The sequence below is a fragment of the Saccopteryx bilineata genome, chromosome 6, assembly GCF_036850765.1.
Source record: "Saccopteryx bilineata isolate mSacBil1 chromosome 6, mSacBil1_pri_phased_curated, whole genome shotgun sequence".
Taxonomy (NCBI): Eukaryota; Metazoa; Chordata; class Mammalia; order Chiroptera; family Emballonuridae; genus Saccopteryx; species Saccopteryx bilineata.
This window is the reverse complement of record NC_089495.1, coordinates 165,112,019-165,127,527: the sequence shown is the minus strand read 5'-3', so window position 1 is coordinate 165,127,527 and position 15,509 is coordinate 165,112,019.

Here is a 15,509-nt window from a genome sequence, read left to right as displayed (position 1 = left end):
TGTGGGCAGGGTCTGCACACGTGGGTAGGCTGGGTTGTCTTTCATGTGCACACAAGAGTCCTTGAGGTGCAGGACAGCTGAGTGGGAGGAACAGGGGGGCAGAAGAAGGCTGGGGGCCGGGGGCAGCCCTGCCCACGACACTCTGTTCCACCCAGGAATATGGAAGAGTCCGGGACCTGGGCTTCCAAGCCATTAAGAAGATACAGTTATCAAAATAGTAAGCTAAACCTATTATATTTATCAATCTGTTAGCTCAACTTGGGAATTTAAAATATTTAAACCTGCTGGAAGTTGGCCTCTGTGTTCCTGCTTCAGAAGGCCCCAAACATCTTAGGGCCAAGCTGGAAAAGAGGCCATGTGATGGCAACACCATGAGGGTAGCCCAGGGAGAGTCAAGGGGGTTCAGAAGCCTGATGCTCCACCAGCCAACCGCAGCCATATACCTCGGCACTCCTTGGCGTGAAAACGTCAATTCAAGTAAGAAGACTAGCGCACTGAGAGGCAAGGGGACAGTGCCCTTGTAAATCAGCTGAAGCGACTCGATGAAGCCTAGAAAGTGGACTGCTCAGGGCCGCACCACTGGAACTGAGTGGTGAGGCTTCGGAGGCTGCTGTCAAAGAGATGATGTCCCCAGGCTGTGTCCCCAAGGACCACACCCCTCGGGGGCTCTCAGAAAGGCTTCATCTTTGTTTTGGCCCATCTGTACTGCAATAGTGGGCCCTCTCTTCTGGGGGGCTCATTCTGGCTTTGTTGTTCCCCTTTCTAAAATGACTGCAATTAACTAGAAATGTCCTCTGGTGGCGGAGTGCAGCCCAGTGTCCTGACAGAGAGCAATGCACCCTTCTCTGCTCTCACGTGGGAAAGGAGTCCAGCAGGTAACAGCGGACACGCCTCCCCACAGCATGTTTTATAGGGCACGGGTTCTGCCTCACACATGACTTCACTCCCCAGAGGAGACAGTGATGAGATCATCGTTCTAATCCATCTAGCTGAAGTCCTATCTTCTCAGTGGAACTAAAGTTGCAACAATCAACAAAATAGTCACATTGATTTCATAGCCTCATGCCTCACATTTTAGGAATGTTCACTCTGGGAAATTATGGCAGAGGTTCTTAAATAGTTATGTGCCTCAGAGTGACAGAGGGTTCCTTAGAAGCAGATGCCTGGCCTCCACCTCACACCAAAAAGAGCCAGCTCCAGGTGGCTGGAGCAGGGGCACCTGCCCGGCGAATTCAGCCGCAGGGGGTGGGTGATTCTGCGTGAAGCGACGTGAACTGCACCGGGGAAATGCCCTGAGCCAGGGGCACTCACGGTAGCATCCAGAGGGAGGCAGTGAAGGCATGTTTGGGGACAGAAAAACATGTTTTTGAAATAAGGTGAAAGGAAGATGGTTGCACTGGGTAACAAAGAATGTTTAGTCAAAAAGTAAGCATAAAATGGAAAACATAAAAAATGTTTAAGTGTTTAAGTTCATAAGATACTATAACCAAACTGGAAAATAAAACAAAATTATTAGAGACAGGAGAAGAGACTCCAGGACAGACCGTGGAGCCTGCCCCTTGGAGCCACAGAAAACGAATTCTGCCAGCAGTCTGCGTGAGCCGGTACGCAGGCGCCTCCACTGCTGAGCCTCTCTGGAGAGGAGGCTGCCATCCCAGCAGCATGGTGACCACGCCTGGGAGACTGAGCAGCTGCGCAGAGGACCTGTGCTTAGCTGTGCTCAGACTCCTGACCCCAGGCTGAGATTATAAATGTGTGCAATAAACATGACTGAGATTAAATGTTAACCGGCAATAGATAACAGATACTCTCACCTCTGGAAAATTCTAGAGAAATTTCTTCTTTTTTAAAAAAAAGGTAAATAAAAGGATAGAACAATGCGTTTATCCTGCCTTTTCTAGAGGGGCTATATCTGCGGCAATGCAGCAGGTGATGAAGCCCAGTTTCCTCCGTGTGGATGTGACCCATCCAGCTCAGTGATGGCAGCAATCACAGATATAAAATGTCATTGTCCTGCTGTCCCTAATCAAGTAATGGCCATGATCGCCAATGGCTGCTAACAAAGCGAAGAGAGATACAGTGGACATTCTGAGCCACCTGAAAGCAGTGACCCACGCCTCTTATGGAGTGGCATTGTAAAAAAAATCCCAACAAAACGAACTCCTTCCTGAAGTGGAGTGAGCTTCCGGAGCCAGTGTGCAGACAGTACACGGGATAGGAGAACATGGTAGGAAACACTATGGTGATGCAATCAGCAAACTCCAGAGAATAGAAAACTCTACCGGGAAAATACTAGTTTCTTTAACCAGGGTAGGGGAGGAGGGAGAGAGAAAGGGAGGAAAAGAGGAAGGGAGAGAAGGAGGAAAGGAGGGAGGGAGGGAGCAGGGCAGAGAGGAAAAGAGAACAAGGGAACTGACACATGTCATCCTAATTCAAACAAGTTGAAATAACTAATAATAGAAAAACTAGGTTAATTAGAACCTAATTGGATATTTGATGAGGATTATAATTTTTAGTTATGTAAGTCGATTGGATTATATATTTTTAAAGATTCTTCACCTGTTAGAGATATGTTCTGAAATATGTGCAGATGAATTACTACCCTGTAGGATTTGATTCCAAAGAATTGGCTGGGGGAAGGATGGGGTGCAGATGAAATGGGATTGCTGTGCAATGACCCATTGAACCTAGTGGTCATTATATTATTATCTGGATCCCTTGACCTCTATATGTGATTGAAAATGCCCATAAAAAAAGTTAAACTTGAAAGGAAAATCGGCAAAGGCACTGTCCTATAGGACTAGGGTTTAAGGGACCAATCGTGTCTTTCCATGAAAACTTTCTCCTCTATGTAAACATAGAAATGAGCGGAGAAATTAGATTTGCTCTGAAGAAACAAATCTAAGTGGCCAATGGCATTGGACCACAGTCATTACACAAAATGAGAACTGATTGAATAATGGCTTTAGTATAGAATTAGGAATATACTGAGAAAAGCATCTCTCTCTTCCCAGACTGCTTGTAAGTCTTCAGTTTTCCCTGTAATTGTTTTGACTTTTATAACAGCCTGTTGGATAACAGCACATCTCTGAAAACTCTTACTTTAGAATAAGAGAGCTTTTGTTGAAATAAAAAGGTGTTTTGGAAATGTTATGTTTGCCTGGTATAGAAATTGAGTGCTGATTCAAGTGTCCAACCACCTGTCAACTTCTAGGGGACAGACACTATCAGAGACAGAGCTGTTTAAGGAGGGAGGTGGCTGAGAGATGAGGTCCCGTCTGGGTAGGGATGGGTAGGAGGGTGGAAGAGGGGGTGTGGCAGAATGCAGAGTGAGGGTCTCTGGGCTGACTTGGCTCCAGAGCTCATGGCTTGTGTCCAGCATCATCAGTGTCTGTGGGGTAATTAGGTTGACACCACGTCCCTCCAGTTTTTTTAACAGATAGCTCTGCTCTATACGATCCAGGCTTGCTGAAGTCCATTTTTGATGCCAAACAGGGAACCATCTATGCCCTCTAGTTTACTACTGTCTAAGCGATACGGCTGCAGTGCACCTTACGTGCAGGACCCGCAGGCTCCTCACCTCCAGCACCGCCTGTCATACCCCGGGGACGCCAGGTGAGGCGGACTTGGGCTCAGGCAGCCGGCAAGGAGAGCCAGAGCACCAGGACAATCGTCACGACTACTTTGATCATTTCCTTTTCATGTTTTTTATACTCACAGCAACCCTGGGAAAGTAGTGCTGAGGTGGCTGGTTCACAGATGAAGAGACTGAGGAGGGTAAGCGGGAACGAGGTTCCTGCACCAAGGTCATAGCCACGGAGGGCTTTGAACTCCAGGCTCTTTGTCTCTCCTATGCCGCCTGGTCTATGACCCCCGAAGCAGGAGATCCAGGAATGACCGACAGGCAGGCAGGGCCAGGGACAAGCCAAAGCGGCCACCATGCTGGTAGATGGACTGGCATGGATTTCGGCTGGCACTGCCCTTGAAGACGCCCAGCGAATTCTTCCACGGTAAGACAGTTCGGACAAAGCTCAGCGGAGCTTCCCTGGAGGAAACTGTGGGGAATGCCTGGCCTTCAAGGGGCCGGCGCTGTGCTGGGTGCTGCAGGCTCAGCACTGCCCTGTGAGCAGTCTCACGGAGGCATCCCGTCAATCACTAACCCCCTCCCCCCGGGAATGGAAGCCCCTGCTGGTAGCGTTTGCCCCTTCATAGTATAACACTCCTGAGATCTCCCAGCGCCAGATGACACCGCGGCACCTGGAGTCGGGAAGGGACGCCAGCAGCACAGGTCAGTGTCTCTGCCGCTCAGACACCAAAGGCGAAAATGACCTCAAGAGCGCAGCTTGTTGCAAAAAGAGTCAGGTTATGAGTTTTGAAAATGTATTACCTTTGTGTTTATATAACTTATTTAATTGTATTTACATACTTCATATTTAATCGTGGCTGTATTTTACAACAAGCTGTTCAGCTTCCTGAAATTTGGCAATCAACTCTCACATGCAGTGCAGTCCCCAACAGGCGAGATGAGGCATGGAGCTCTGAGAACCTGGGTGGCAGAGAAGGTGGCACATGAAACACAGAACCAGCAAGGGCTCACCCTGCTTGGTGCCGAGTGACAGAGGGATAGTATTCTTGCAAATAGAGTGACTGAATCTTAGTGTAAAGCAATCATTCAGTCCAACCCCGGCAGAACACCTATGGTTCAGCTAACGGGCTGTGGCTCATGCCTCATACAGATATCCAAGGTTCGCTTCTGCGGAAGCTTGTCTAACTGTGCATCCAATTATAATCAAGAGCCCGGAAATGATCTCGGCCTTGCTCATCAGCTGCTGTTTATAGCACATAATACCGGTCTCTTTGCTTGTCTGTCCGGCCGCCGTGGCCTGGTTACCCTGGGCTCTCCAGCTTGCAGACCACTGCTGACCACCCAAGCAATTGAACAGAAGCTGTGGCGAGAAGTGGTGACAAGGCTCATGAGACAGACGTGGTGGGGGGCTTTGTGGCTCAGTGTGAGCGTGTTGGCCCACGCCAGGCCTCTGGGGGCCTGCGCTGGCCTAACGTCGGGCAGCATTCATGCTGCCTAACTGTTCTCTCATCAAACATCAACTGTCAAAAATCTGCTTTCAGAAAGACGACTATGTGAGGGAGCAGGAATGCCAGTTTGTCACCAAGCGCCCGGCAATTTTAAAACTTTGGGGGAGGCTTGCTTCCATTCTGAGCCTCAGTTTGCAATGAAACCTAATTAAGGTATCGATAAGATCTAACTTTCTGATGCTATGAGAGTAAATTAGCAAGATATGGGCAGTACTCGGATTCAGTTGTGTTAAAGACCTGTTAGTTATTTTCAGCCTCACTACTGTGCACACCTGCTTTAGCTGCTTTTGATCTGGAGCAAGTTTATTGAATGTCCTGGAACCTCAGTTCTGGTACCTGACCTAGTGCTACGCCATCACTTGGGAAAGTTTTTGTGGGCTCTCTTAGTTTTTAGCTGCACTCCGACATGAGAGGACCCAGCTGTGTGGTGATAGAAAGGAAAGCAGAGCCCTGGGCTCCCGGGACTGTAGAAAGGAGCGGGCCTGGCCCTCAGCACACAGATCTGGCTGTAGGTGAACAGCACAGCCAGGCTGAGGCTGGATGTCAGGCCCTGGGGGCCCTTTCCAAGCTGCTGGAGTCTAGAGTTTGGAGGGGTTTTCTCCCTGGGGATATCCACCTCCCCAAATGTTTCTGGGTTGTGGACTCTCTACTCTGCAGCTGGTCAGTGGTGCTCCCAAAATTAATATTCCTAAACTCACAACCACACAAGTCTACCAATACTCTGTAGCTTCTGTACATTATTTGTAATTTTAAACTATTATCTGGCAGTTTCTCTGCCAGATTTAAAGTGAGGAGCCTGGGGAATTTTGAATAACTCTTTCCTTTCTGGCCCTTCAGTCAGGGCTTCGTGAAATATTGGGTCAAAAGAGGATGAAAAAGGGACATAGGCCGTTTGAACTAATCACTATTTTCTGCTGTGCCAGCTGGTAGTGCACTGATTTCCAGCCCTCCTCCCCAGGACGGTCAGCATCACAGACGCTGGCCACTCTGAGCTCTCTTGCTGTCTGCGGGGAGGTTTGGAAAGGCGGGGCCAGGCGCGGTACAGAGTGTGTGGTGGAGCTGGGCTTTTCAGTGCATTCTCTTCGCTTGTGATGCCTTTCCCACACCCGTGGTCCTCAGCATTGGACTTGAAGGATGACAGGCCCTGCTTTGGAAAGTCCAGAAGAAGACCGCAAAGCTGTGGTTACAGGGTGGAGGGTGTAAGCCAGTAGCTTTGTTATTTTCTAACCAAAAAAATAAGACAAAAACTGAATGTTACTAAATTTTAACATGTGGATTGATAGTTGTAAATTATTAACAGCACCCAGTTCCTGAGAGTACTTAGAAGAAAATGGCTTAGGCAGAGAGCTTGCTCAGGCACGCGGTGCTGACACACAGCTATGTGTGTGGTTAAAGTCCACCACGGAGAGTGCTGTTTGAGCCCTCTTGTGCAAGATCATTTCTCACTCCAACTGAAGGGAACCCGGAGGTCTTTGCTCTCACCTCTTACTTCACAAATGCAAAGAATCACATCTGGAAAGACTGAGTGACTCGACTAAGCTATAATATCCGGTTAGCAGCAGAAAACAAACTATGTGCTATGAATCCAAGATGTATGTGTGTGCATGTGTGTGAGTATGTGTGAGTGTGTTCATATGTGTTCACATGTGTGCATGTATGAACAAAAATGTGTATATGCTTAAAACATTTATGCTGTTTACAGATAATTGCTCTTAAGGGAATCTATCCTAAGGAAATAAGCTGCATGGTAAAGTGAGTGTTTTGCATTAATACCATGGAACCATTTTTGAAACAAAAAAAATATAGTATTGTACCCATCCAACAATAATAGAATAGCTAAGCAAACTATCATGCAACCGCACAATGATATATTACGCACAAATTAAATTATGTTTACAAAGAGTTTATACACATAGACAGAAATGTTTACCTTTTAACATTCAAGGTTCAAAACTCTGCAGAGGAACATCAATCATGTCCAAAACCGCAGAGAAACCCGCTGGCTGCCAGCGTGACCCTCTCTGGGTGGTGGCGCACGGATGACTTTGTCCCAAATACTTCTCTGTCCTTTCCAACTTTCTGTAATAAGTCTTATTGTGCCTGATCAGGCGGTGGCGCAGTGGATAGAGCGTCAGACTGGGATGCAGAGGATCCAGGTTCGAGACCCCGAGGTCGCCAGCTTGAGCGTGGGCTCATCTGGTTTGAGCAAAAATTCCACCAGCTTGAACCCAAGGTCGCTGGCTCCAGCAAGGGGTTACTCAGTCTACTGAAAGCCCGCGGTCAAGGCACATATGAGAAAGCAATCAATGAACAACTAAGGTGTTGCAACGCGCAATGAAAAACTAATGATTGATGCTTCTCATCTCTCCGTTCCTGTCTGTCTGTCCCTGTCTACCCCTCTCTCTGACTCATTCTGTCTCTGTAAAAAATAAATAAATAAATAAATAAATAAAATAATATAATAAGTCTTATTGCACTTCTGTAAACTGGGAAATGAGTGAGAATCTGCGACTGGGGATTCGTGTTGCAGGCTCAGACCTGGACCGATCTGAGCGACAGTGTGTGTGTGCCCCACGCTGATCAGCCCACAGACGCTCCCAGGTGCACAGGGGCAGAAAGGGGCCGCTGCCTGGCCTGGGCCTTTCTTAGAAAGCCACAGCTTTTGTCCTGAATCTAGCATGTGTTCGCATGTAAGGATGGTTCTGGGGTTGAAAGCCCTGTTCAGAGGTTGAAAATCCTGTTTTCCCAGCTTCCTCTGGAGAGCTCTCCTTGCCACGCCCCCACGGCCACACTTGGTAGACACGTGGCAGGTCCTCAGACAAACATCTACCCATGCCCCAGGAGAGACCTTTGACCCTGAATTCCTTTTTGTTTATTTTTCTAAAGCATCTTGAGAATTCACGAGCTTCTCAGCTCTGGCTGTGACCCCCAATGAGCATAGAAAGGACAGTGGCCTGAAGAAGGCAGCTGAACGCTGGGCTGACTCAGCCGGTCCCCAGCCCTGGCCTCATGCACTCAAGGAAAACGGTTTGCTCCCCTCTCCTCCTTTATGGCATAGAGGTTTGGCGCCTGATTGAAAGTCTAAGTTTTGCTCTGTGGCCACCTGCCGAGTAAAGCTCTGTCCTTTCCTGAGGTCTGGGAGGCAGTGAGAAAGTGGGGTTTTGTTAGTTAACAACTGCAACCTCTGCTCTTCATTTTTGTAACTTGGAAAGACTTGCTCTGGGCGGGCAATGGGCCAAGTCATTTCCTAGTCATCAGGACATGTTCCGCGTTGAGTGCAGGTGGTTGCCGGGAGCAGAGCTAAAAGCCCCTTCTGCCCTAAGCCCACACACTGCCTGCGTCGCAGGGCTCTGCAGTGAGAAACAGCTGCCCACTGCTGTTGTTAATGTTCAGGATCTCATGAAAAGGAGCTGCAAAAGAATGAGGCAGCAACAATACTGCAAGTGGAGGTCCCCAATCTCTCCAGGACTGAGGTGCCTTAGAGAGATCTGTTATACAATTTATTAAGCAAAAACATGACACCATGCATAAGAAACAAACAGAAAACAGTGTACAATTTTATTATTTAGTTTTACAAAACTGATTAGATTTCTCTTGCCCTTCCTGAGACATAACACCACACCATCTGCTGATTCATGACCTACAGAAAGCTCCAGCAACACCAAGCATCCCTGTCCTTGGGCCTTCCCTGGACGTGACTGCCTTCAGTCATGTATGCTTGGTCTCAACCTTCACTTTCTCAGGATGGGAAGAGAAAGTCACTTGGTGTTTTGGCTTTCCTCCAACATCTCCCTCTTTTCTGTTTAACTCATTCTGCAACATCATGGTGTACAAGGAGGCTTACCTTTGGAATGATGCAAGTTTCTTCTGCTCTTTCTCTAGACTAAGCAAATACAAAAACACAAAACAGCAATGACAATTAATGTGCTTATCGTAAAAGCTCCTAATAATTGCAAATGTTTAACAGGGTTTAGTTCAGATAATCCATCAGCAATACTACTTAATAAAGGTGCACTAGAAAGCAATTTCAGTTTTTCTCTGAAAGTGTCATATATATCTTTTTTAAAGCCTCATCTAATGAATATATTTCAGGAGAGTTTTGCCATTGTCTATGCATCTGAACAGGGATCCAGATTCCTGTTCTAGCTTTAAGTATATACACAGAATCAACAGATTGATTATAATTGGTAGAGGAATTGAGACATGTGTAAAAAGAACAATTCACACAAGTAATGAGATTAATTGATTCATTCCAGAACACAGGACCAATCATGAAAATATAAGGTAGACATACACAAGCCTGTATATTATGGGATTCATTGTGTATAAATGTCAACGAATAGGTTCTTGATTAATAAATACGTGAACCTTTCCATGCATTCATATAATGTAAACCTATTCCAATTTTCTATAAATCTGTATGTGTAGGTCCTCCTATAAAGTGAGGAGCTGAGGGAGACATTCCTCCACCATGCCATACAATAGGCTCTCCAGTGCTATTGTTAAGTATGGTGTTATTCCCTTTCTTCCAGGGTAACTTATGTAAATAGTATTTGGTCTGAGCAGAGCCAACTGGGCCAACTGGGACGCTCTTATAGGAAGTATTAAGAAGTACTCTTCCAATTTCTCTTTTACATGTTTCCCACATTATCCAACTATCTATACCGTTAGCATGCCTTTGTTGACAATTAGGAAGATTGTGAGCACTATCAGTGGTGCCATTTAGATGACTCATTCTGAAAGGTCCACCCTTGTAAAATACTTAGAATAAGGTGATGTGACCCATTTTGTACTGTAGATATACAATCCTGTGATTTTATCTTTAAGCAATGATCTCCTGCACCTATACAAATGGGTAATCCCTCTGAGCCCACAGTATAATTTGATATAACCTGTCCTTCTTCAAGCCTTAAGGGTCCACGACTGTCAAATGGTCCTGGAAGCCAAACAGAATTATTAACATAAACAGAAAAAGGGGGTGTTTTTCCAATTAACAGGTCTATTTAAAGGAGATTAGGAATATAAACTTAGTAAGAATAGTTAGTTCTGCTTATTGTTATAGACACAACAGCCAACATTGCCAGAAACAGAGTCAAGGATGTTTTGGGAGTCTTAGTCCAATTAAAACATTTTCTGCCTCCTGGATAAGTTTTTTCAGTTGCTCCCAAGTAGGCAGTTCAGTCTTTTGTGTTGCTGTTGTCTCCATCGTCACTTCTCTGATAACCTTTCTCTTCCACTTCTGACTCATGCCAAGGCTTCAATCTTCTGAAAGGTATCCACTGGTCTCCCGTATCTGTGGAGATAAGAGCAAATCCTTGCCCCCCTATTTTTCCCACATTGCTATTGTAAATCAGCAAACTGTCCAAAAAGCTCATCTTGTTTAATATTAACAGGAGGGTTAGCATTAGCATTCCGATTCACTTGAATACAGCCTGATCTTCCCACCTGGTCATAAATTATAAATATTCTGCTTTTGAAAGAACAGATCGAGCTAACATCTCCCATTTTTTTGAGATTAAATGTTCAGCTTAAGCCTTACAGCTTAGTGACCGCTGCACAAGTGGGCCAGGAAGAAAACCAATGTTGCTTAACAATAACAGATGCATCAGTTTATATGTCTAAGAGCATTATTAAGTCTATTGCAGGACATCAGAGGAGCCAAATTTCCGTTTTCCTCAGAGCTCCTTTTGCAGGATGTGGCCTGACAAGCAGCCAACTGCCTGAAGCAGCTTGAGACAAATTATTGAAATGACTTAATTTTGCTTAATTCCTGAGCATATCTTTACACACAAACAAGATAATTTTCAGCACAGAAACACAAGTATAACATATAATTTTGATTAATCCTAATACTTGAATTACCATTTGGCTTCTAACTCTGAATATACCTTACAATGCACTAACCAAATTAGCAAGTCTTAAGGATCTACATTTTATTCAATTTAAATTTAAAAGAGCGCTCTTTGCAAGTTCTAATTTTAAAGCAAAAATGTAGAGATGAAACTATTTTTCCAATATAAGAGCCAGCATTTCCAATTTTTGCCTGTAAGAACTTAATTCAGGCCTTAAAAATCACATTTTAGACAACATCAAACAGAAACTAGAATCAGACAAACCAAATAAACCAGAGAGAAACCCAGAATTTCAGAGAACAATCAAACTAAAAAGATGTTTGCCTGATCTCAGTCAGGACATTTTCTGACAGAGAGATTAACGATGGATAGGACTAATCAAAATCTCCCCCAGGGAAAAAAAAAAAATTCACAGATGCTGGAAGATTTTGTAATTGGATCCATCAGGTGTTTCCCATATAAATTTCCAGGCAAAGAATAAGAAACAAAAATGATAGTTCAGAGGATTATAGCTAAAACATGAAAGAAAATCAGACCATAACAGGAAAAGCTGTAACGTTCCTAATACCTGAGTCTCTTATCCATTCTCAAATTCTATAGTCGCTGCAACAGACAGTTCAGGTTGACCATGCTGAGATTTCTCCTCCACCCCAATTCCAGCTGAGCAGCAAACTAAGTTTATAAATTCTGATAATTCACTACCGTCAGATCAGCCTTTTACAGGAATGATTTCTCCACTCTGATGAGCTCTCCAGAGAGACTTCATTACTAATCTCCACTGTCATAAAATAAGTACATTTTTTCCTGTGGGGGTAAACCGATAACAATACCTTCTAACTAAATACCATAATTCATGGAAAGTTTCTCTCTTAACTTTGACTCTGGAACTATGTAACAATGTCTTAAGCAACTGCGAATAAGCTTTGTAGTCATTTGATGGGGAATTCCCCGTTGCTCCACTATCCCAGAATAGGGACTTACTCCTCTGCATGAATCCCTCGGTTTCCCTTGGGCTGAAAACCAAAAGGAGTCTCAGAGACTTATTTCCTCCTCACATCCCTGTTCAGGCGCCATTTGTTGTTAATGTTCAGGGTCTCATGAAGAGGAGCCGCAAAAGACTCCTCTGCATGAATCCCTCGGTTTCCCTTGGGCTGAAAACCAAAAGGAGTCTCAGAGACTTATTTCCTCCTCACATCCCTGTTCAGGCGCCATTTGTTGTTAATGTTCAGGGTCTCATGAAGAGGAGCCGCAAAAGAATGAGGCAGCAACAATACTTCAAGTGAAGGACCCCAATCTCTCCAGAACTGAGATGCCTTAGAGAGATCAGTTATCCAACTTATTAAGCAGAAAGATGACACCATGCATAAGAAACTAACAAACAGAATACAGTATACAATTTTATTATTTAGTTTTGCAAAACTGATTAGATTTCTCTTGCCCTTTCTGAGACAAAACACCACACCATCTGCTGTCTGATTCCTGACCTGCAGAAAGCTCCAGCAGGGCCCAGCATCGTGTCCTTGAGCCTTCCCTGGACGCGTGACTGCCTTCAGTCTTGTATGCTTGATCTCGACCTTCACTTTCTCAGGATGGAAACAGAAAGTCACTCGGTGTTTTGGCTTTCCTTCAACACACTGCAGACCAAGGGAGAGAGTAGAAAGAGAGCTAATGTACATCCCAGGGGAGTTATTTGAAACAACCCTGACCTGAAATACTCTTAGGAAAATGTGTTTGCCATGTACTGTGGTAGCAGTGAGCAGCTGGACAACAGCTGGACAGTTTTTTTATTTTCTGTCCTACTGCTTCTGGAAGCACTGACGAGGATGCACCAGGTGCTCTGCCACGTGTATGGGCAGCAGTGAGATCCAGGTGGAAGGGAAGACCAGTGTGTGGAGACTCAGTGTGGTGGACGTGGCAATGGCCATGCTCACAACGCAGACCCAGCTCCACGGGGAGACGGGAAGCAGGCAGGCATGCTGTTTTGGGAGGTGGGGTGAGAACTTGGTTAAATTTGAAAATCAAGTTGGAGGATTTTAGACTAGGGAGGGAGGGAGTGTTTTCAGGCAGAAGAGAGAGTGTGTTCTTATGCATGGAGGATGGGCCAACGAGGTCCTGTCATTCTAAAGAGGGCCAGGGGAGGAAGGGTCGGGTGGAGACCCTACTAATGCTAGGCTGTGCACATGGAGTTAAAGACATTTCTGGATGGAGTCTCTCACCCTGTGCATGCGCACAGTGAGCTGGGCTGCCCTGACCTGACTGGGTCAGTGCTCCTCAAAGTACACTCCGACCGGCGGCTTCAGCATCATCTAGGACCGTGCTCGAGATACATAGTCCCACCCCCTCGGCGTTAGATTCCTGGGACGGCCATACCAAAGCACCGCAAACCAGGTAAATCAAAGTAACACATTTATTCTCTCCCAGTGCTGAGTCTGAAAGAGTGAAGTCAATGTGTTTACAGAACTGTGCTCCCTTCCAAGCCCCTTCTTCTCCTCTCTTAGCTTCTGGCATGCTCCGGTGTCCCTTGGCTCTCTGTCTTCTCACAGCCTTCTTACTGCCTGTGTCTCTGCCTTCACATGCTGTCTTCCTCTTCTTGTAAGGCAGCAGTTCTCAACCTGTGGGTCGCGACCCCAGCGGGGTCGCCTAAAGCCATCGGAAAATACATAATGCATATCAGGTATTTACATTCCGAATCATAACTGTAGCAAAATTACAGTTATGAAGTAGGCACCAAAATTATTTTTTGGTTTGGGGTCACCACAACATGAGGAACTGTATTGCGGGGTCACGGCATTAGAAAGGTTGAGAACCGCTGTTGTAAGGAGACCAGTCACATTGGATTAGGGTCCACCCTAATGATCTCATCCTAACCTGATTGTATCTGCAGAGACCCCATCTCCAAATAAGACCACATTTATAGGCACTGGGGGCTAGGACTTTGCAGATGCTAAAAAAAATGAATATTTTTCTTCCCATCTTCTAAGTTCTTTCAGCTGGGCTAATGATCAAATGAACAGAAACAGATTACCAGGAGAAAATTAAATTTTAATACATTCACATGGGGAATTCACATAAGCATGGAAATTCTAAAAACAGTGAGGCAAAATTGGGTATATATGACATTTTGGGGCAAAGAAGAAAGGGGAGATGAGGGATTAGGTTTCAGAGGTGAGAATAGGCCATTTACAGGTAGTTGAGGTAGAGCAGAACACGCCAGGCAGGGCGACTCAGAGACCATGGGACACAGGCCCGTCTCCCTACTAGGTGTGGAGTCAGCCTGACCAATGCTAGGCTGAAAACCCTAAGGTGATATAGCCAAGGCTCCCTTCCTAAAGTAGGTGTCTCTGTGCAAATCTCTTGGGCAGAAAAGGGGGAGGATCAAAGATTCTTTCTGAGTCTTTTGTTTCATAATAAACAGCTTAAAATCTATATCCCAAAAAAGCAGCTTCGGGTTGGAAAATTTTGGTTTCCAACTTCAACAAATCATTCAGGGGACACAACTGAATCCATAACACCTTCCATCCACAGAATCAGAACATCGAGTTTTAGCAAACCCTCTGGTTTGGGAATTGCTGGTCTAAATAGGTAGAAAATGTGCTCATATCTTCCCAGTAAATGTCTCGCACCCAAGGCAGTCAAAAGGAATGCCTGTGGTTTGTGTCTTACAAGGATACACAGAGTCAGGCTTGGGACAAGCAGGAGTTCAGTCCAGGAGCCTGCTGAGCTTGATCAATCATAATATTCATCACCTTCGCTCTGCATTTCCAGTTCACAAAGTGCTTGCTCTCCATTACTTGTTATGGCTTGGGTTTCCCCATAAAGGGGACCCTGAGATCAAAGCCTGGATACAGGTGTTTATGTGGGACAGAGAGTCCAGGGAAGTGAGGCAGGAGAGGAGGAGCCAGTGCAGCGAAGTCAGGAGACTAAAACCTCCGGGCAAAGGGAGGGACCGCCCTCCACCACTTTGTTCTGATGAAATCCACTCGGCACAAGCAGAAGCAGCCTTGAAGAGGAAATGCTGGTCCCAGAACTCAGCTCCTCAGGCTGTGTGCAGAGGCCAGGAGTTACCCTGTGCACTCAGATCACTGAATCTGTGCCAGAGGCCACACACCACTCACATCTGTGATGGCACTGTGTTCTTATAGCCACCTGGTAAGTGAGTTTCATTGTTATTGTTATAGTTATTGTATTAATCCCCATGTGACAGATGAAGAAACTGAGCCGTGGGCAGTGAAAGGGACTTCCTTGTCCACAGTCTCACAGTCAGTAAGTAGCAGAGCTCTGTCTGAGAGGACAGGCTCTTTTTGAGCCATTGAAATATACCCAGTAAAGTTGGAGCTTTTGGAGGCCATATTTCCCACCACAGTACTTAAAACAGTAAAGTACCCTAGTACTTCTAGAGCAGGCATCATCACTATACACTTAAACTCATATAACTATTAAACCAAAACACAAATATGTTTACAAGCAAGACTCAAAAATCAAAATGGTCCCATTTAACGACATTGTTTAATGTGACAACAGAAGGCTTGTCATTACTGGAACTCACTCTCAACTAGCAGAGCG